The 22,332-nt window shown below is 41.6% G+C and overlaps 1 protein-coding gene across 1 annotated transcript in view; it reads left to right on the forward strand.

Moving 5' to 3' along the window:
• The window catches only part of sema4f (sema domain, immunoglobulin domain (Ig), transmembrane domain (TM) and short cytoplasmic domain, (semaphorin) 4F), a 57,076-nt gene that overhangs the window by 22,695 nt on the left and 12,049 nt on the right, over positions 1–22,332 (forward strand). The gene's annotated exons all lie outside the window — the stretch shown is intronic.

Here is a 22,332-nt window from a genome sequence, read left to right on the forward strand (position 1 = left end):
CTGAATTTAGTTTCACCTTTTTTTTTGCATTATTTCCATCATATGCTACTCCTCCTTTAACAAATTGTCAGCCACACAGTGTGGTAGCTGCAGTCATCACCTCACCTTGGTTTTGGTTTGGTTATTTTTGTTGAGCAGACTCTCACAGGATTCATGGTACAGTGAACCATTATCTTAAACTTCTGCTTTCTGGCTCATTTCTGTAGCACGAGCATACCTGGTCTTTAGCTTTAGTTCCACTTCCTGTTGCACATGGAACCAACTACCTCCCGCAGACCTTGTTGTGTTCCTTTGTTTGCATTTGTGACTCCTCCTTGAAGCATGACCAGAAGAGCGGAGTTCATAAAACACAGCCATTTACATAGACACGGTTTGCATAAACCAATCCAAGAGCTTTTCCTGCACTACCCGACACAGTGTGCGTCTCTATTGTATTGGAGATGGTGTCAGGAAGGAAAGCCCCGCCTCTTTATTTCCCCTTGTCGCTCAGAGTGACGATGACATCACAGAGAACGCTGAAGCTGCACACAGGGCATCGTGGGAAATGACTTTTAGACCCCTGGTCAAGAAGACTCACGCAGGCGCACACGCAAACACGTCCTCGTGTTGTATGGATGCATGAAGAGGAAGAAAGAGAATGAGATACATGGAATCAGGTTAAGGGGCTGGACTCATGGGACTCCCATCTCCAGACTTGGTGATATCGTACCCATGTCAGCAATTTGTCACTGCATGCATGTGTGTGTGTATGAGAAGGGGTGAGGGGATAGATAAATGGATGAAGGCAACCCTACTGACATGATTAATGTCTACACACAGTTTTCAAGTGTCTATTGTTGTTAGTTAGTGTGTGTGATGCAGCCAATCAGCATGTGTCAGGATTACAGTAACATTTATTGAAGTCCATTAAAGTAAAACCCATCTTTGTAGCATCAGCAGTGTATGTAATAGAAGCAAACTACTGCTTGTACGGCTCCATGATAAATGTACAATGAGAAAATTGTGCATGAAAAAAGCTCATATTGTCTGCAGCAGCAGAGCATTGTCAGCAGGACCTCCTGGCCTTCTTCCTCCCCGAAGAAACCACAGCAAATAAGAAAATAAGAAGAAATAAAGAAATGAAATAGCTTACGTATTTGATTTATGTAATTCAGCTAACTGTGTACGTGTTCTATATCAGTAAGTTTCTGCAGCATGTTGCTGTCACTTAGGGCTGTGCTTGTTTTACATGTCCAGTTATCATTTTACCATTTTACTCAAAACACTGTGTGTGTGTCTGTCTGGAAATAGGCGAAGTACAGGTAACATCAGAGTGATGTGACACCAACGTTACTGTGAGGATGATCAGTCTGAAACCACACACTGGTGACATTATGGCTTTCTGTATCTCAGACGGTAGATCAGGCCATCTACTAATTGGAAGGTCGGTGGTTCAAGCCCTTGCTGCTCCAATCTGCATCTCAAATATCCTCGGGCAAGATACTAAACCCAAGTTGCTCTCTGATCCATCCATTGGAGTATGAACGTACGTGAATGTTAGATAAAAAGGACTTAGGCAGAAAAATTGTATAAATCGCTTTTAGTGCTCAAATAGAGTAGAAAAGTGCTGTATAAGAACCAGTCCGTTTACCAAATTGACCCCAAACCCAACAGCGCTCTTAAAGTCGGCATTGTTCGTGAATGAATCCAACCTGAATCTGGCAGCGATGCAGTAGCACTTCTGTCGCTGCAGGAAGCTTAGAAATAGACCAGCACATAAGACCTGCTAAAACAAAACCCATTTTTCCACTGGCTGGCTTTTGTAAGGCCTTCAGACCTTACAAAAGCCAGCTGTTCGTAAGTGGGTTTTATGACCTTTGGACTGCTTTCTGCTGGTCTTCCGGCTAAGTGTCTCCTAAGTATGTACGTTCATATTTAATGTGCAGTGTGCTGCAATCTTCTGATTTATACCTACAGCACGAAAACAAACTCAAGCGCAGATAAATTGTCATAATTTATTTCATAATGTAATATGCTTTAAATTGGATTCTGTTTGCTTCTTCCTTACAAAATGAAATGCTAAAGGCAATTTTGTGAAGATTTGGCATAAAAATGTCAAATAATACACAGCCCTAAATTGAGCAAATATTTTATTTGCTGAAACTATTTAACAACGTAAAAATACATAAAGATACACAAGTAGGAATTTTGATTTAATCAGAGAGAGTGCAGCGGGTTAGTGTTTAGTTCAAACAGCTCGTAAGCTGGAGACAGAAGAGAAACTTTTCTAAAGTACGTGTTCACTTACAAACTTCATAAAACATTCACAGACCTTAAAACATGCATCCAGTGCTGCTGGGAATTCTCTGTTTGTTAATAAATTGTGCGAAATGTGTGCAGTTCTTTCGTTTTTATCAGTGTGATAAGCACAAGTATTTTGGGGAAGTGCATTTTTAGATGCTTTATATATAATTGAAAAAGCCAAGTGTGCGGAAGAAGATATGAGCTCATACGCAGGGTCTGAGTGTGGGGGAGGGAAATAGCCAAGAGGTAAATCGCTCTTTATGGATAAAGCTTCAGAGGTAAAACCCGCCATCCATATAATGATCGCTGTGTGTGTGTTTGTGTGTGTGTGTGTGTGTGTGAATACACTATATAAATGCAACCTTTTTGCATCTTTCTCAGATCTTCTTAACAGCTGATGGTTTCTAAATGTCACGCCATCATTTTCTTGACCCTGCAGGCAACTATATCGTCTCTTTAGCTTCGCCATCAGTATCAGGTGGGGGGATAAAACAGACGCAGCCCTGAGAGTGTATCTGTGCCATTCCCCAGTGCTCAAAGTCATATTTTTAGCGTGAACTTATAAACATTTATCCAAGCGCTTCGGCAAAGGAAGTGGCAGTAAATGAAGAACCCCCGGCTCTCTCTGTGCACCCATAGGTGGGAGTGGAAGATATTGATTTCTGGTCAAGCATTAATCATGTGAGTGGCAGAAAGAGAGAGACAGCATCTTCCTGTTTATTCACAGAATCACCGACCTCTACAGTTTTTACTAATACCTTATTTTCATTCAGAATCAATACAAATGAGATATCGTGTGTTGAATTGGTGGTGAAGCAAAGTTTCACACCGCAATATGCAAGTGCACGCAGCTGCGTGAATTTGGTGAATTTCACATCCTATGACCGCATTAACCACAGCAGCCACTGTTAGACCTACTTCCTTTCAAAGCACAGCTCACAGCTATTTGTAGTTAACAGTAACACTGTTTCTAAAAAGTCTTGCAAATTTCTTTTCTGCATCTCCTCTTTGAGAAACGCGTAGCATAAAAATAGAGGTTGAGATGTTCTAGCAGCGCAGCTCAGTAGAATTGTTCAGGTAGACCCTACGTGTCTGGTAAATGTCCACATCTTGAGTTTTACTACAGGAAGAAACTTAATGCAAAGGAAAACAAACTTGTTCACACAAACGGTTTGTTTTCCCCTTCTGCCTCACAGCCTGAAGTGCCTGTGAGATCCCGCCTTCCTTATTTCAGGCTGGAGGCTATTTGATGTTGACATCTAATCAAAATGAGTGAAAAGGTTTGGAAGGAGGACACTGACAGTTACAACTCACACTGCACTGCATCTTTTTGCAAAGAGGAAGAGAGTATACGTGAGCTGCACCTCTGTGTTAGTGGCTTTTCGCCTGCAGGGAAATATAAATCCCGACCTAAACTTGATATTCACTGCACGGAAACGGCACATGTAACTCAGTCCATCGCTCGCTTCCTGTGAGTGTCAGAAGCCGTCGTAGCAGCATTTCGTAAATGTTGCCTTTTTGTTAATTAAAATAAATGTGGAGGCTAAAAGCATTCATCCGCACACAGGAATCAGACCCTGAACGCCCCGCAGTCACGCTTGAGCCGGCTGAACTGCATCTCACCCCTCGTCCTGCTTCATTTCAAAAGTTTTAAATAAACAATCTTCCATGATTTCAGCCCCGCTCCACCGCCCCTGTGTTTAAATACTCTAACTGCCACTAACACGGAGACCTGAACTCAGGAAAACACAAAACTTTGTGTTTAATGCTTCGTTGGAAGTCAATGATGGGTGCACGCAGAATGTGTGCGTTTTAACCCGTGTTACACAGCCTGCTTGTGTTTATATATGTGCAGTCATAGACACTGCAGTGAATCAGCACAGGAGCTTCAGTCATGCGGATGTAATAGGTATCATTTATTTAGCACAGCTTCTGTGTGTGAGTTTGTGCGTGTGTGTGCAACATGGGTGTTTGTGGGTTTGTGTGTTATATACGGTATAAGGGTAAGCTGGTTTCTCATTCGTCTAAGATTACTGCCACGATAATGAGTCCCATTTTCATTACTGTGTCAAACCATCTTCTTGAACCAGAAAACACACACACACACTCACACACAGACAAGGTACTGAACGTGTGAACAAGTGCTGATTGCACATGTCAAATCACTGTGCTTTGGACTTTGCAGTCCTATGTCGGGCTATTATTTGAAGTTTTTATTTAGGCCTTGTGTTAGACTTCCTATTTTTATTCACTGTGCAGTTAGATTCATGCAAAAAAACTGAGACAAGCTGAGAAATTGGGTGAACACTGGCAGCATGTGAGAAGCTGCCCAATTCCTTGCTGGCTGATGAGTCCTCGCCCCATCAAAAGTATGATTTGTTGCTCTTAAAAGCATAAAAAAGCATGCAAATGATGTGTTTATTGAAAAAAAGCAATTGCGATGTCAGCCACAAACAGTTAAATATATGTTTTTGAGAAGGTTGTTTAGTTTTCCGCTAATGTGACAGGCCTGCACGTCAGCCTGCTCACGGAGAGAGCGATGACTGTGTGGTTTGTGTGACACGATATCTAGAGATAGAGATTTATCTGATGCACGTACATACAACAAACAAACTACCGATATGTATAAAGTTTTTCTCTCGCACACACACGCACTCACTCATGCCCTTATAGATCCAATATTTTTGTCTGTAGCTTTTTATTGAACGACCTAATTTCATTAAAGTGCCCCCAGAAGCCAGGAAGCTGATAGGTTAGGTGTTGCCGAGTGTTTTTGTCATATCAAATTCAGGTGTGGTCAGTTACGCTCCAACTACAGCACAAGAACTCCAGCTGCTCTCTTTTTCATATCGATGCCGTAAACAGGAAATGTCTTAATATACTCGACTTTCTAGAAATATCGAAACATTATCGGCATTTATGCGATCGGCATGCTTGAAATGATCTTAGCAATTCCTTCGTGGTGCAACAGGAGCAGCGTGTATCTGGAGAAAATCTGCTTAACATTTATTGCACTTTGTGACGGACGAATTTATCAGTGAATATAACCTGACAGTTATCAGACAGCATCAGATGCAGATAGATGATCTGAAGCACGGCAGGCCTCTTCATGTTGCTATGCCGATGCAGATCGTGGCAGACAGTCACCGAATAAAGTCTGCTGCATAGATAGATATTTGAGGTTGTACTGATCTTTTGTTCACTTAAAAATAATAAAAAATCACATGCCTTGATCTCTTTAAACTCATGCTTTATTTATGCATGTGTGTCTATGAGGAGTGGCTCTTAAGTTATTCAAGTCAATAACAGATCCGGGGTAGACAATGATTTGGGGGCAGGGAATTCACAGTGCAGCCTTCATTCCCATGCAATATTTGATTCCCTCACAGACTTAAAACCGTGTTTGTCTTGCCTTTGTCTCTGACCCATGTGGGATGAGTTTTTAATTTATGTTTGTACTTTAGCCGAGGGATTATATCACAGGCATCTAAGTTTTAATAACCTCGGGGATCATAAAACTACATTGAAAATTAAACACGCTGATTAAATTCCTGGAAACGATGACAATTTTATCTAGCAACACGTTTTTCACCCGAGCTACACGACACAACTTACAATGGTTCGTTTACAGTTCGTCACCAGGAAAGGCATATTATAGCTGTCACCTGTGACATCCATCATCTGGGTGGTAGCTGTGGTAATTATTTCCCCAGATAACTAAAGGCAGTTTAGATTGTTTGTTGTTGGTGTCGTTTTTGTCTTTCCCAGATAGATAAATCTTCCAGAAAATCCCGATAGCAGCAGCAGAGATGCACAATGTTTGCCGCATCATCTGCTCTTTCAGAGAGTTTCCTACAGCGGAGTGAGCGATATCTGCTCTGCAGACACGCAGAGGACCTCAACATCCATTTCACAAGAACACTTAACCCAGTGACCTTTACTGCTATATATTACCTTAGACAGCAGCACTGGCGGTACAAGTAGTACTCAGGAAATACATCTGCTTTAGTTTCCTCACACCATGTGTTGTGTCTTTCCTCCTGCAGTTTCCATCTCTCTCTATATGCGCTTTCTTATTTCTCTCAACTTCACAAGATAATATGACAAAGAAAGAAAGAAAAAAAAAGACGTGTCTGCAAAGCAACACAGCACAAATACACAAAATCCAAGTTTTTATTGATATTCAAATCATATCATCCAGAACTAAGTGGGAAAGAGTAAAGTGTTTAGTGGGTGCACAGTAACAGCAGCAGAAAACGCAGTGATCAAAATGTGATCAGCTATACTCATCAAGCAGTGGAAATTAAAAACAAAATCATGCCTTTAGTTCAGGTCTTTGATCACTGTTTGAGGAAGTATGATATTCAACTTTAAATGTAGACGTTTTCTTTGTTTAAGTGATGGTTTCTGTGGATCGCAGTAATTAGGACGGAAACATGCCGAACTTCACTGAATAGTGACTTTTCCTGGGTAACTGTGATCAGCGACAGTTGTGGCACTCAAAGCTTTACAGACATTACATGCAGCATTTTCTAATGATTGTTTACCGTAAAGCCTGCAACGCTTTTTAAATGAACATTGATTATTTTCAATTTCCCACATGTAACGGGAGCACACACGGGAAAGAAACGCTTAAGGAGTCGTTTACGTTCGGGGTCGTTCTCCTGCCTGGTGTTGGTGATGAGAAGGTGGACTGTTCTAATCTCCGTGAGGGTAAACGCGTAGCTGAAGCCAGCCAGTAGCTTTGTGTACTGTAAATAATGTCACGTCATGTGTAGGCGGTTTGATCAAAAATGTAAAAACAGCAATTTGCTGTTTGTGGTGGGTTATGTGCCAAACTACTGGGGCTATATCTTGATGCAGTGGGATTGTTGAGACTATCCATCATTGGGAACTTGCCAAGAAACCAGTGGAGATGGCAGGAAACTCGTGACGTTCTCTGTTTTAGTATAAAGTAACAAGGTGAGTATCACAAATGGAAGGATTTGGGTGTTTTTCCTCCGTGTCTCACTTATTGTCTTCTTAAAGTGCAATGTGCTATATACCTAAACATTGTTGCTGAATAAGCACATAACCCGTGGGGTCGAGCAGTGGCCTCGGCACGGTAATCTGCACCCCAGAAACTTTTTCAGGAATACTTTTCAGAGAGTCATGAGCCTGTGGGGTGAAGCTCCGCCTCACAACCACACTCTGATGCGTCAGAACCACATCTGTGATTGACTGCCTGTTTATTGTATGACTTTTATTGGGTTGGTACCAAAATTTATATAGGAGCAATCAAAGGTATTTACAGGTGGCTTGTTTGTATTTGCTCATCACACCCACTTTATCTCCCAATTTCTTGCATTTTCTCCCTCTCTTCCACTCTCTTCTCTCGCTGCCCCCTTTCTAGTTCCCTCTACTTAGTGCCTTTATTTATTCACATTCCCCTGTGTCTCTTCCCCTCGTTTCCCTCTCACTTTCTGTCTTTCTCCCCCTTGTGGAGTACCTGCTGTGATTTGGTGGTATGCTAAATAGCTTCTAAAACTGCTCACACACAAGCTGCGATGGAGCGAGGCAGTGAACTGCTAGCAAATGCAATTTTGAAGGAGCATCAAAACAAACTGGGATCCAGCTGACCTTGATAATGCAGCCAAGTACGGAGGGAAGGATGGGTTGAAGGGAAATAGGGAGCGAAAGAAGAAGGCAGGGAAGCAGGAATCTGTATTTCCAGCAGGAAACATTTAATTCTCCCTCTCTGTTTTGGGAATCTCTGTATGTTTTTGTTGTGTGAGACTGGTTTCTGTGCAGTTCCAAGGCCGTTAACCCCCCTATCACTGCACACACACTCACATACTACCGATACTGAATCTCAAGTGTTATCAGTTGTGCTGCTAAAAGTATGTGAGAGAATCAGACTGTAAAGAGCGAGGGGTCATAGGTCACGAAGGGTGTCATGTCTATGTCACTGTCTGGTGAGAACTGCCAGAGTGGAACCTTGAATACAAATACACTGACAGCCACATGGTGAGGTGTGTGTGCTTGTATGTTTTAACGCGTGTGGTTTATTCAGTGAGTGGAGTTAAAGCTCGGGCTTTATAGTTGAGAAAGAGACAATTTGGGTAATGAGAGACAGAGAGGCATAGAGAGTCACTTGTGTCTTGGCAACAATGTGTCCATTGTTCTTTAAACTGAAAAGGAGAGGAGTGGAGAAGCGAGGTGAGGGAGCTGCTGAGAGCATCCTCCTCAGGATGAGCTGCTCTGGGAGCGCCAGCAAAGTCTCAGATCTATGAAGAGCACTAACTACTGTACCTGGAGAAAGGCCAAGGTCGGACAAAGAGAGGAAATGAGAGAAAGATTGATGGTGGCGGTTAGAAAATATTTCACGATAGACCTTTGAGGGTTATTGAGTTTGCGTTTTATTCAAGCTAAAACACAGATCATGAACCTTTAATGCACTGAGTGCTTTATGCATTTTGGCATTGACACAATGCCCCTAACAAACACTCTCGTAGCCTCAGGGTTAGTCACTTCTTAGTGGTTAAATGTCGGTCGCTTTGATCCGTGGTCTGTGTCAGGGGCCAAACTCAGTTCGACACACTGTCCACTTTGTTCTGTGCCAAGAATAGACTGAACCCAGACATCATGAACAAAATGGATGCTTTGGAGGCAACGTCGGGTCAATGTATGTCATTCTCAATCTTTTAGGTTTTAGAGAAAGGGTTACTTTAATTATATATCGCAGTAGCTTAACAAAGTAGGTTTTTGGGCAGACAGTGAAGGAACAGCTGCAGAAGTGACACGTGGTTCATCTTTGTCAGGGAGAAACAGATGCAGGTGATGTGTCTTTCAGTCACATGATTCCTATAATACTGTACATGCACGTTTGCTGTTGCATTTGCAATGGCCCGTCACGTTATTGTCCCCCCAAAAACACTTCCGTTGTGTTTTGCGAGGTTGTTTTTTGTGAACCTTTGCTACATTTTTAGTTCTCATTGTGTTTTATTCAACTTCTGCTGTGTTTTGTGTGCTTTTGCAACATTTTGCTGGTGTTTTCTTAAATTGACCTCTCAGGGCCACCGTAATAATCCACTTCATTCAACCCTCAAACTGATCCTCAAACTAGAGGGTGCAGGCTCCTTGCTGGTGCATATAATATATGGATTTGACTTAAAAGAATAAAACAAACAAAAAAACTGAAAGATTTAAAAAAACATTTAGTTTACATTAAAAGAAAATTGGACTTTGCTTCATTTTATTTGGCTTCTCACATTAGAGAGAAGAAGAAGTATCAGCACTCTAACCTTTTCATATTTCTCATAACCGCAAAGCTGCCACCTAAAAAAATATTTGTCTGGAAAAGATGGTTCATGCTGGGTTTATAAAGTTGGTTTCATGTGATGCAAATGTTCATGGAAACAGATGTTGGTGTGATTAAAGGGTTAGGCTGTGGTATCTAGGATGTGGGGTCACCTGTGGGTGTGCATGTGTTGCAGTGGCTTTCGCAAATGGCTCAGTGGAAGTTTTTTTTTTTTTTTTTTACCTTTTCTGGTTTCCACTAATGTTAATGAGGACGACTGGTGTGTTTGTCTGTGTTTTTACTGCCATTTAATCACTCCATGCCTGCTTTTCATGGCTCTCCCTGTGTGTTAAACTGCTAGGCTCAGCAGTCACAAGTCTCTTTATAATTAGCCTTTGTCATTATCATTGCTGTTATGGTAGAAACCGCTCTCCCCGGTCGCTCCTGATAACTCCTAACCCCCAGTGTTTTGCCTGACTTTAATTTTTCTTTAACTCTTTCTGAGACAAAATGTGATAGAGGAGCAGCATGTAGGATTTTGTGACTCCTACCAGATATGTTGCAGACTGCAATCAGTTTGATGCAATCAGACCTTTCTCTTTCCTCAATGAGAACCTAAGCTAGCGGCGAAAAACACAAAATCCCCTTCATAGAACCAGTGTTGAAATGTGACAATGCAACATAGTTAACATAGTGGATGAGGGCCTGCTGCCTCTGTACATATGAATGTCTGACACTAGATCTTCCTAAATTTGATCACTGGACTGTCCTTGAACAATGATGACGTCATTATTGAAGATATGGAAGAAAAAGAAGCTGGGAGAGTGGCTGCAGTGCGAATAATGATGGATACTAGTTGTGATGAGAGACTGAAAAGCTGAGACCTAAACTTCTCTCCTCTCAGCCAACCAGGCCAACAAGCAACTAACTGATCTATCTATTATTGATTACCTCTGTCTCCCTTCCCTATTAGCCTCTATTACTATCTGGTCCACTAATGGACATGCTGCTGGCTTGCTGCTAAAAGCTGTTTTCAGACCATAAAAATGAAAGGCCATACCGCCCTTTCCCCTCTTTTTTTCATGCTATTGTCCATTTTTGATCAATTTGTCATCTTTTTACAAACCAGGAAGTGAAAATGGGAGAATCACATGTCACCCGAGCATATGGGAGAGGAAATTTGCTATAAAACACACAGAGAGTGTATGTAGCTGACGTTAACATTGCAATTATCAGCAGTGGACAGGAAACTGCCTGTTAATTATTTACTACAGTCTCCACAGTTAGCACGCATACTCTTACTCACTGCTCATTATTGTTCAGCAGTCTTTGAAAAAAACCCCTGTCCTATATTTTACAATAAGACGTCATTTTCACCTACTCTTTGTGGTGAGGTTCACATTTACCCATAAGCCTTAGTTTCTCTATTTTAAACAAGGTGTTTTTTTAGTGGATTGGGGGTTTTCAGAGTATTAGTATCAGTTTCCAGACGTCAGATCACCACGTGGAAAGCAGTTGCTTTCATCATTAAATGGGTCATCTTTAAACATGTCAGCCAGCGGCAAGCAGCAGATTAGAAGCATTTCAGTAGATACGGTCAGTGTGTGCATGTGTGGGCTTGTGGTTTTACTTTCTATAGGCCTGCCAGTTGAGCCTCACTCAAAGTATGACATGTGGCTTGAGGCTGCAAAGGTGACGTGCGTGTGTCACTGACCAGCTGCTGCCTCAGAAACTTGGGAGTGTGTATGTGAGTGTGCCATCGTATGCTGATGTTCGCTGCAGCTGTGTGGTTTGTGCAGCTTTAATGAGAAATGTGTGGGGTCTCTGTGGGGTTGTGGTGGTGTGCAGGGCGGGTAAAGCTAGCTAAGATTTAAAGCAGAAAGAACTACAAGAGAAATGCAAGCAGGTCACAGATTTTCCAGTAGCACAGACACACACATGCGCAGAAAACTTGCACGATGAAGCGTACAAATCAGCCTGTATCAACTGGTGTCTGTGTGTGTGTGTGCATAAATGTGTGTATATCTTTGTCTGCCACAATATATACTAGAATCCAGCAAAATGCATCAGGTGGTTTCTGTTTGTGTGCATGGACACGTAAAGATCCGATTGTTTAATCTCACAGTATTTGGCTTGTGTCCACGTAACCCTCTCACTCTCTGTCTCTTTAACACTGATTTCTTGCCTTTTTTCTCAGAGCACTGTTGTTGTTTTTCTCTGTACTCATGGGAAATCATCTGTAGCAGCAATATTACTCAACTGAACAAATAACACGAGCCGTGTGCTCGTTCAATCAGAAACAAAAAAAACGCTTTCCGCCATCTGTAAATTCTCAGGAGAAGAGGAGTTTGATGCAGCAGCGGCATTTACCGTTTAACGCATCTTTGAAGGTTTGAGCAAATGAGACACTAAATACATAACTGATGTCTGTATATAAATGTTGCTTTTGTTCTAAGTCATTACACAAGAGGTTAAGCTGATAGCGATACAGCGTCTTGCGTTTGAGCGCAGCAAGTAACGCATTCGAAGTCAGAAGGAGGAAAAACAGCATGACACGAGCACTGTCGCGCAGACCTTTACAAATCCTTTAGATGAAGCAGTTTGTGAAGGAAACTCTGAACTGCTCCTGATTTGCATGTAATTATGTGACTTCACAAGTACATGTTGTCTCAGTTTAAGGGGTTGACGAGCCAAAAAGGATCAAGAGCAACTGTTCTAGTGTGACAGATATTTTGGCTGCTCCTGCTCTGTTTTGGCTTTGGAGAGTCTCTAACTGTTTAGTCTGAGTTCGCCGGCCAGAGATAAACACAGTGAGGCAGGTGAGCTTGTCTTTGTGTGAAGGATGTTACTGCGTCATGCGGTAACGCAAGTTTCCAGACACGTTCCTTTCCGAATTTAATGATTGTGGGGGTTGATATTAAATACAAGACCAGACTTTTTTGTTACCCCTCAGCTGTAAAAGGCTGACGGGGTATTAGTGTCTCCCCCCTGGATGGGCGGCATAGATGCTTACGTTTACAAATGCGATAACTCGAAAACCAGTCGAGAAAGGATTTTGAAATTCATACTAATTCATACAAATAGGTCTATCTATTAAAAAGTCTCGGATGAGTTTGAATCTTAGTCATGTTGACCTCAAAGTCAAGGTCAGAGGTCAAGTTTTCGAAAAATCTTGTGAATGCGAGAAGAGTAGGAAGAAGAATGAGGATTTTCAAACTGATACCACAGGTGTGTCATGAGGCTGAGAGGTCGTGGATTTCTTTTATTTCACGAGCCCTATCAGGGTCATTCTTTCACCTTTCCATAGGCAGGCAGTTTATTTTAGGCCTTTTATTTTTATGTAATAAATGATCAGTGATATTAAGAGATTCTTAAGTTATGTAATGAGGCAGTACAGTCTTACTGTAAGATAAAAATAGCAGGGTTGTGTTGACTCAGTGACTCATTCATACAGGCTCTCACTCTTTCTTGCACATACACATACATATACACATATACACTGGGCTGTATGTACACACATCTCGTGTGAGAGCTGATGAATGCTGCCGGCATGCAACTTCTAAACCAACACACGCACGCACACACACATGCTAATCCTACAGGGCATGGGTGAATTTAGGGCAAGCCTGATTAGTAGTGCTACTGCTTATCACCCAGAGCCAGAGCGAGAGAGACAGGGGGAGAGAAGCGAGAGAGAGAGAGGCTGGGGGTGGGAGAGAAAGTGGGAAAACTGGGGAAAAGGTAGTGGGAGGCTGGAAACAGGGAGAAGGAGGGGAGAGAATCATCAAAGTATAAACACACAAATGCGCACAGCATCCCACCCCAAGAGGAACAGTGGAACAATAAAAAAAATCCCCAAAGAAGCAGAAGAGGAGCAGAGCATGAAGTGATGAAGTGGATGATCAGTCACTGTCACCTTGGACCTCCTCTGCTTCACCTTCACCCGTACTCCTCCATCTCCCCGTGTCTCTCACTAATTTTCTGCTCTTGTCATTCCTTCATACTGCATGTTCTCATTTCTCGTTTCCCAGCCTTTCCTTTGCTTGACATGGACCTTGGGAGTTTTAGTGAGTTTAAGTGAGAACCCGAAAGGTGAGGCCGATGCTGTGCGTCAGGGTCATTTCACATTTTTTGATGTCTTCACTTATGAGCTTAGGCCAGATAATGGAACTACATGACCTAAATGAACTAAAAGGTAGGCACATTGATAAAAGAATAAAGTTTTCACATTAGAGAGGGAAATATTATCTGTGTTTATCCCAAGTCTGAGTTTAAAGGTGCAATATATAAGATCTAACGCTGTGGTTTTATCAGAAGCTTTTAATTCTTGTCTGTATCCCATAAAAGACTCATTTATTTGAAAGTCAAAAGTTTGTAACAAACTGAAATTGTTTTTCTAAGCTCAATTTTTTGACTGGATTGTTAAATCATGTCTGGAAGGAATCTTTAGCGAATCGTTTATTAATCCTTAGTAGACAAGTCCTGACACTATAACAAGGAAGGGCTTGAATCCTGTGAGTCTCCCTGCTATTTATTAACATTTATAGCTTCAGGTTAGATTATTGCAACAAACCTTAACTGTTTAATTACAATCATATTTCTAATTTTCTCATTTGTAACTAAAGAGGATAAGCCTAAACAGCTTCGGTTGATATTCACCAGAATGAGTTACCTACATCGTTGCGGTAGGGGAGTGCAGGCTCGTTTTCTGTAGCACGCAGGTCGATAAACTCACACACAATTTAAAAAAAGAACACATCAGCGTGACCTCAAGTAGGAGTAAAATGTTTGCAGCCGCTCCTAAAACGGTTACACACGCCGTGTCACTGTTAAAGGTCCCAAGATTTTGTGGGTTTCTCAGTATGCGCTTTATTAATTCAGCTCAGTCACGCAAACCCCGACACTTCGCTCTGATCGGAACTGCGTTTTTCATTTAGTTGTTTCATTTCGGGGGCAAAATTGGTCTTTTTATTTTAATATAGCAGCTGTTAAATGTCTTACGAGCTGTTACATTTGACTTGATGAAATTCACAGATGCGCAGGCAGCCCACTGCTGCGTCTCTATCATGTCTAACTCAAAGGAAAACAGGCGGCTAGAAAAAGAGCTCTGCAGCGTGTTTGAGCAATTGTCAGTCTTTATATTAGTTTATCTGTTAAATAATCGGTGTATTTTACTATATAGACTCAAACTTGTATGTATATGAAATAGATTGGCGTTTCTCATTGTTACTCTTACAGGTGGTAAAGACTTGATCTAATGTGCGCGGTAAGCGTGTCTCTTTGGATTTTGTCTGATCACGTGTAAAAGTACCAAACCGCAGCTGCAAGCACTTCAGTGAAATTAACTTTTCAGTGAAATCAACAATTGCGTCCATACATAAAACATGCCGCACACTTGTTAGGTTTTAGCCTTTTTAGCTTTGGGCTGAATCGGTAGTGACTGCTGCTTATAAGAGCTAAATGATGAGCTCTTTCTCTGGATATTTTGGGCACGCTGACTTCGTGCCCTTGTGCGACCATTTAACATCTGAAACAAGGCAGAAATTCACAGCGAATACAGAGGAGTACAAGAGGAGGATTGTCTGTCTGCCTTTGACTCGAAGCCTTTTGATCTCTGTCACACATTTCCAACAAATTCGACTGTGATGTTTCATCATCAGAGACGAACGTGGGGTCTCGAAGATGCGGGCCGGCCTTTTCCTCTTTACACGTTTACGTTTTCATTTTAAATTCCGAAGCACTCCGCGTTGAGCTGTCCGCCTCCCTCTCCATCACTTTAACGCGCGCCTCTTTGAAACAGGATACGGCTGAATAGCCGACTGCTGTCATCAGTCAAAACAAGGACAATGAGCTGCTGAGGAACAATAACAAGGGGTTAACCAAACATCACACACACGTGCACAATCGAAGTAGATGCTTCTTATTGTGAAATATATTTGAAATGCATCAAAGTGGAATTATTTAGCCTTTATTTTATATCAGCAAAGTGAATTCATGCTACAGTAACAACTAGAAGAATAACAGATTCATGACTACATTTTCAGTGGTTACCCAAAAACAGGAACTGCTCAACAGCCGAATCTGATAGAAGCTGCTTGAGAGCCCATTGTGCCACAAATGAAGCTTTTAAAAGCTTTTCGCCCCACAGGTTTTAGTTCTGCTAGGATTGGGCGATTTGCTTCATAGTCCAATTGTTCCATCATCCCTGCTGTGGCATCACTGATCCCCTGGCACAGGCGGGTCAGCAGAGGAGGTTAGTGGAGAGCGCTACCCGCTAACCTCTATAATGCACAACGTGTGGCCTAAACACAGGAAACAAGTTGATGGATGACAGTAAAACACAGCAACAGGCAATTTATTTTTCATTTTCAGCATTAAAAAACATTTGCATTCAATGGTGAAGCCTTCGATCTTTGGTAATTAGTTGATTAATTAGTTGATTTGCATCAGGGAGATGCAAAACAGTGCTTTAGTCCAACAACATGACTGGGTTGATGTTTATGGATTTAGCTCTTACAGCGTAGACGATGACCTTGTATGGGGGTCGGGTCTTCGGAGTTACAAAATCCCACCATGGATTCCTCTCTCGTGATTTCTTTGACAGAAGCAAGCAGAGAGATTTGTAAAACAGTTGTTTAGGTGTGCGCTGGTGAAAAGCTCATCAGCTCGACCTGCTTGTACTGCATCAAACCTGGCAACACTGAGCTTAACCATATTATTTCTATCACTCAAACAGTTAGGATTTATGGCTGCGTGTAACAGACATGATGGTTGTCTGCTTTTGGATGACACTGGCTGCCTGCTATCATTCAACATAATGCACGCTGAAGTGCTAGCATGGAGCAGGGGAGCCGGCTAATGCGCGCGCTGCCCAATGGGACAATCTGCCAAAATCTGGTCTGTCCTTTTTAACCTTTCAAGTGCGTCTGCCCCCGACTGCTGCAGAACAATTCAGAGGAAACAGCAGCTGGAAAATTGGAAAATGGCATTGAGTGGATGATAGTGCTATAAATGTGTGTTTCTGCAGAGTGTGGGATTGTGTTGTTCGTGCAGCTGTGTCCTGTCTCACCGTAGGGGCCGACTCCATGTGTGTGTGTGTGTGTGTTGAGAGACTGTGGGGGCAGGAGCCTGTGTGTGTGTGCGCCTCTCTGCATCTCTTCTCTCCATCCCGTCGGTTTTGATTGACAGTTGAACAAGGGAGGTGTATAATTTATCACTTCCTGGTTGGTCCAGTCCCACAATGCCCTGCAGTCAAGGTTGGTCCCCCAGAGCAAAAGCCAGTTTATTAAACTCTTAATGGATACCCCCCATCACACACACACACACACACACACACACACACACACACACACACACACACACACACACACTCTGTGTCGGCCTCCCTCCCTGGCTGTCTCTCTGTCATGTTTAATGTATAATGAATGAATGATTCATGGCAGGGGAGAGAATTTTGTATTTTAGGACTACTTATTCATTTATACTCACACCAGTCGCTTTTAAGTCAGGGTGTGATTTTTTTGCCAGCATGTTTAAGGTCACCAGGTTTTCTAGATGCATCATATGAATCTTTTTTTTTAACGTGCATTTCCCGATTCCTCGACGAAACCTGCATCTTCTGTGTGGTTTCAGTAACATTCGACTTATCTCAGCATTTAAAAATGAGCCTTAGTGGTTGCGACTTTTATATTTGTATACATGTATTTATCCACACAGGAGAATAAAGGCCTTTATTCTAAGAAATAATCAGATCTCTGTGTGTGACTGCGCTTGTGGCGGGGAAAGAAAAATGATTATCACGATATAATCAGCAGGTCCCTGTGCACAGTCAAGACATAAATTACCTTAGTGAGCCTCACTCAGTCCTGCCTTTGTGCCCTTGACAGAGGGTACTTATTTGCACTTTAGTGGTTTGGAACCTTAATTAAACTATTCTTGAACAGTTTTGTATATAATGTAACGGTGCAGACATGGATCTTTTTTTCTTTTAAAAAAAGGTGGAAAATTAGTTGCAACACACCGAGTAAGTGATTATTCACCAGCGCACTTGGAAAACAAATCACCTTTGTGTAGCTCTTTTCTAGTCTTAGACGACTCAAAGCTTTATCTGTCTGACAGCTCCACCTGCGACCACCAGGTACACGGAGAGTAAGGACAGCTTTGAACCGGAAACCGTCCTGCTGTGAGGCAACGATGCTGACCTCTGCACCGCTGTGCTGCTGCAGATGTACAGGGCGGACACAAATCAAACAGAATGTCAGAACGCTTTAGCTGCTTTTCACTTAACTAAAAGAAAACAATAAAATCTAACAGTAAAATCTATATTTTACCAAATTTGCTCGACAGAAGCTGTTAATCTTTTACTGCTGCTGGCAAATTCATCTAAGTTTGCAGAAATTTTTTTTTTTTTTTTACTGTAGCTCTATTACTGAGAATACAGGATTATTCTACACTCTTTTGGTCCTTTTTGTGTTTTACAACCAACCTGTAACTTTGCCATTTATTTCAGTCTCACAGAAGTTTCATGCTATTTGAAGCCCGGGCAGTTCTGACAGAGTATCTGCTCAGCACCAGACACGAGTTAATGTGCCAGATGTGTTCCTCAGGAGGTCATGACGGGCAAAACAGAGCTAAAGAAAAAAGAAGAAATTGCTTGAAAATGCATTAATGTAGCAATGTGCCCACGCTGTGAAGAAGCTGTACAGTGGTTAAACACAGGCCTCATTCTAATAACCCTCTAGTGTGCTAATCTACTTTATTCTACAGCACAACACATGGATTTGAAAGATTAAACACACAAAATCCTGACCTCCTGTTGTTTGTTGCAACATGTGTCCTTTTCCAATGACACACAGGAAGTGGGATGCGGTAGGTTGTGCGCTGCAGTCTCCTGCCGTCAAAGAGGAGGCATTTACCCTAACCTGCGCAGCATCCTCTTTCCCCTCTGTGACACACGTCAAACCAAATGTATTCATAAAACCCTTGAAAAAAAATGTCGATGTCATCGTAAAGATAAAAGACGAATATGGGATGAAAAAGAAGAAACTGCACATTATTTCGTTGCGCCTCTTCTGCTGTGTGTTTCTGGATGGATTGGTTTAAAGGTGTATGTGTGAGAAGGGCAGATGGCGTAGCTCTAGGAATCATCTCCCTACATTAGGGTGCACAGCAGGTGGTGGACCCACGTGCATGAGTCTTCCAGTTCACAAGGACATTTCTCCAGACTTTGCCTTGGGCCTCTGTCACAAACACTCATGTCTGCTTCGCTCTGTGTGTGGGTCTCTCTGTGTGTGTATGTATCAGTCGAGCAGGAGGAAGTAGGCAGTGCAGGGAGTTTAAAGAATTGGGGTCTTTTGGTGCTATGAAGCTGCAGGGTGACAAAAACGTGGATGATGACAGAGCAGATAAAGAGAAGTGACAAATATAAAAAAGGAGACAAAGTGAGAACGAGAGGGAGAGGTCTCTAATGCTTTATTGCCTCCTGTCTCGTCTTTCATTTGAAGCCAGCTTTGACTGACAGATTGAGGAGCGGAGCTGTTTATTTCAGTAGCTCGGGGTGTAAAAGCAAAAAGAAGGACGCCACACTCCAAAAGAAAAAACTTTTAATCAAGGGCAACACTTCACACATAAACACACATGTGTGCTTGTGCGTGTGCGTGTCTCCTTTTATTATATTGATCTCACTCTCCTTCTTAATATTGGCTGCTTTTCAGGAAGTGCTAACCCTCCACTAGCAAATCAGTGCCGCTCTCGCTTGTTGACTGCCTGGAGGCTTTTTTAGCCGAACAGATGGCTTCTTAGTGAATGAGAAATGACATTCATGTGAAATGTTACAGGAAACAGACACAGACTGACTGGATGAGGGAGTCTGGATTCAAGGCGGGGGGACGTGAAAATGTCTGTGATTCAGTTACAAGCAGATGTCAGCATGTTGGGGTCTTTTTTTTCCCATGCCACACAGACGGACACCCAGACGAGCTCTAAGTGGAAAACCGTGTCAGCGCCGAGCGCCATTTATAAAAGTGACTTGACGTAGTCCCACCCACTATAACAAGAAAGAAAATGATTGTTCTCGTTTTAATCATTTAGTCGACAGCTGCCAAATTGGCCGTCGTGTTCCTTCAAACTCCATTTGTGGTCCTCGCAGGATTTTCCTCCAGGAATGCTTTCTTCTACGTAATTTGTGGAGTATATCACCAATTTGAAATTACCTCTAAATAGAAAAGAAACAAATCTTTGTGTACTTTAGATTGTTTGCATTGCCTGTTCTGTATTTTTCTAACATCTGCCAGTGTCACCTGCCCTCCCTGCATAATAATAGAGGCTGTGCGCTATTATTCTCTCCTCTCTATCGTTCTAATTTCTAAGTAAGAAATGCACAAAGGAATGCTGCTTGTTCTCTTATGGTGGCGTTCGTAGATTTGAAGCATGTTCGTGACCATTTTGATGGTGAGGTGGCTTTCCACTGAAGGGGAAGTAATGCAGTATTTCTGAGAAGCATGCATGCAGACGCAGTTATCTCTTGTTTGGTTTCATTATCAGAAGTGATGCTGCTTTCAGTCTTATCTGGTCTGCGGTGTACACATTTATTTATAGACCAGGTAAAGTTAGTTAACTTTAGATGTTGACATACATACACAGGAAGGGATCTGACATCACTTCCTGTATTGCAGCCACAGAAGTTGTTCTGAAGAAAGCTTTTAAATTAGAATTCAGATGCTACTGTGAACCATCGTAATTCGCTGGAACTTTAATATAATACAGTTGCAATATTCACTATCTATACTATACGTTCCATAAATGCTGCTCTCTTTACTTCCATTGTGGGAGCTTTTGAGGGTTTGTATAGTGCATGAATTGTATAAAATTGCAGGCAATGAACAGGCAGTTTAAACATAAATGGCAAACAACGTAAACATAGTAAACTGTGAGGGATTTCAGAGAGATTGTAGCAGGCTGTTCTGTGTCAGTTAGCTGACTTTTCTGTGCTTGAGCTGCTGCTACTCTATGTTTTAGTGCCATCTTATCTTGCAGTCAGGGCTCAAACATCAGGTATTGTATTATTGTATTGTCAACCACATTTAACTCATTGATTCAGCATATTTACAGAAAGGCTACAGGTGTTGTGTTCAGTGCCGTTCACAAGGAAACTTCAAGATGTGGACTGGGCAGTCCAGAGGCTTTCCAATCATTTTTCTGAGCCTAAGACCACTGAATATTCAAGTGATTCACGCACATGATTTTTTAAAGAAATAGATGTGTGCTTAGCTGGAGATTCGACATTTGAAAACAAACTTTTCATTTAAACCAGACATAAATGATGGTCATTTAAGTTTAACTCTTAATATAAGAAAAAGAAGTGCAAATTCAACAAAACATCTAATTTCTTACATGATAAATGTGTAAGATGACAGAAGAAGTTCTGGTAACTCATTGCCCAGACTATCCTGTATTCATAATAATGCTCTTTTTTGTTTCACCCATATACCCATTGTTACAAAACAGAAATTTCTAAAGTAAATTGTGGAAAAAAAGGAACATTTCTGTCATTTATCTATTACTTAGCTATTTGTTGTGCTATTAATGGCGATGTGATAGGTCTTTATCAATAGAAAAAGCTGTAACAACTAGAGATGGCACGATACCACTTTTTTATGTCCGATACCGATACCGATATCATGAATTTGGATATCTGCCGATACCGATATGAATCCGATATAGTGTTTTTTAATCAATAAAACTGTTTTTTAATATCTTGCTGCATTTTGTATAAGTTCATACTCAAGTTTAAATAAACAACAGCACTAAAGCTATTCTGTTATACCTGTGTGTAAAAAGTACACTGCGCCCAAAATATTTCATAGTTCAGCAACACTGATCAATCTAATAAACTTAAACCTGCTCCATCCTTCCTATTCTGGTATTTTAAAGAGTACTTAGCAGAAATATTAAGCAACCTAACTAATAGGGTTGCAAACTACCAGCAAAAAAAAAATAAAAAATAGGGAACCACCCTCCACCCTCCACCTCATGATGCTTAATCGATGTAATCAACTTTAATTTGATGCAGTGTGAAAAAAAAAAATGCACAGAAATAAATTATTTTTTCAAGAATAATTAAATAGATTCAACATCTTTCTTCAACAGAATTGCAGAATTCACAGATGGTACCTTCCCAAAGGAAAAAGTACTATAGCTTACTAGGGTATATTAGACTTAACAGTTACTATATACAGTAATGGACTTCTATACATTTTACATCAGATTAAAACTTTGGGTGTCAGATAATTATTTATTAAAAGCTCGACATTTTAAATGAGAATAAGAAAGAAAAGTATGTCTTTGTGCCCCCTTTTCCCTGTTAATGCCCTATCGGCCCCCCTGGCTAAACTTTGCTAGATCCGCCCCTGCACAGTTACCAGCTGTCAGCTACGTAGAAAAAGATCCTGGTGTAGGAAGTAATATTAAATAAATTCTAACAACAGCTTAATCAAGCTTAAACGTGCTGCTGTTGTTCAGCCGCTGGTTTCCTCTTTCTGGTGCAAAGTGGGCCAAAAGCAAACAAGAGAGACGGACTCGCGACAGAAAAGCCGATCAGCTGATCATTAAGCAGTTTCATGAAGTAGCGGCAGGAGAGAGAGAGAGAGAGAGAGGCACTTGCTCCATATATCGGTTGTTAAGCTTAAGGCGGGAATGCTTTACAAACATTCAGAGAGGAACTTACACACTTGCTTTACTTCTCTCTGGGATAACTTCCTCGGAGATGAAAT

This window comes from Simochromis diagramma, unplaced genomic scaffold (assembly GCF_900408965.1).
Source record: "Simochromis diagramma unplaced genomic scaffold, fSimDia1.1 OVJJ01000604.1, whole genome shotgun sequence".
Lineage (NCBI taxonomy): Eukaryota > Metazoa > Chordata > Actinopteri > Cichliformes > Cichlidae > Simochromis > Simochromis diagramma.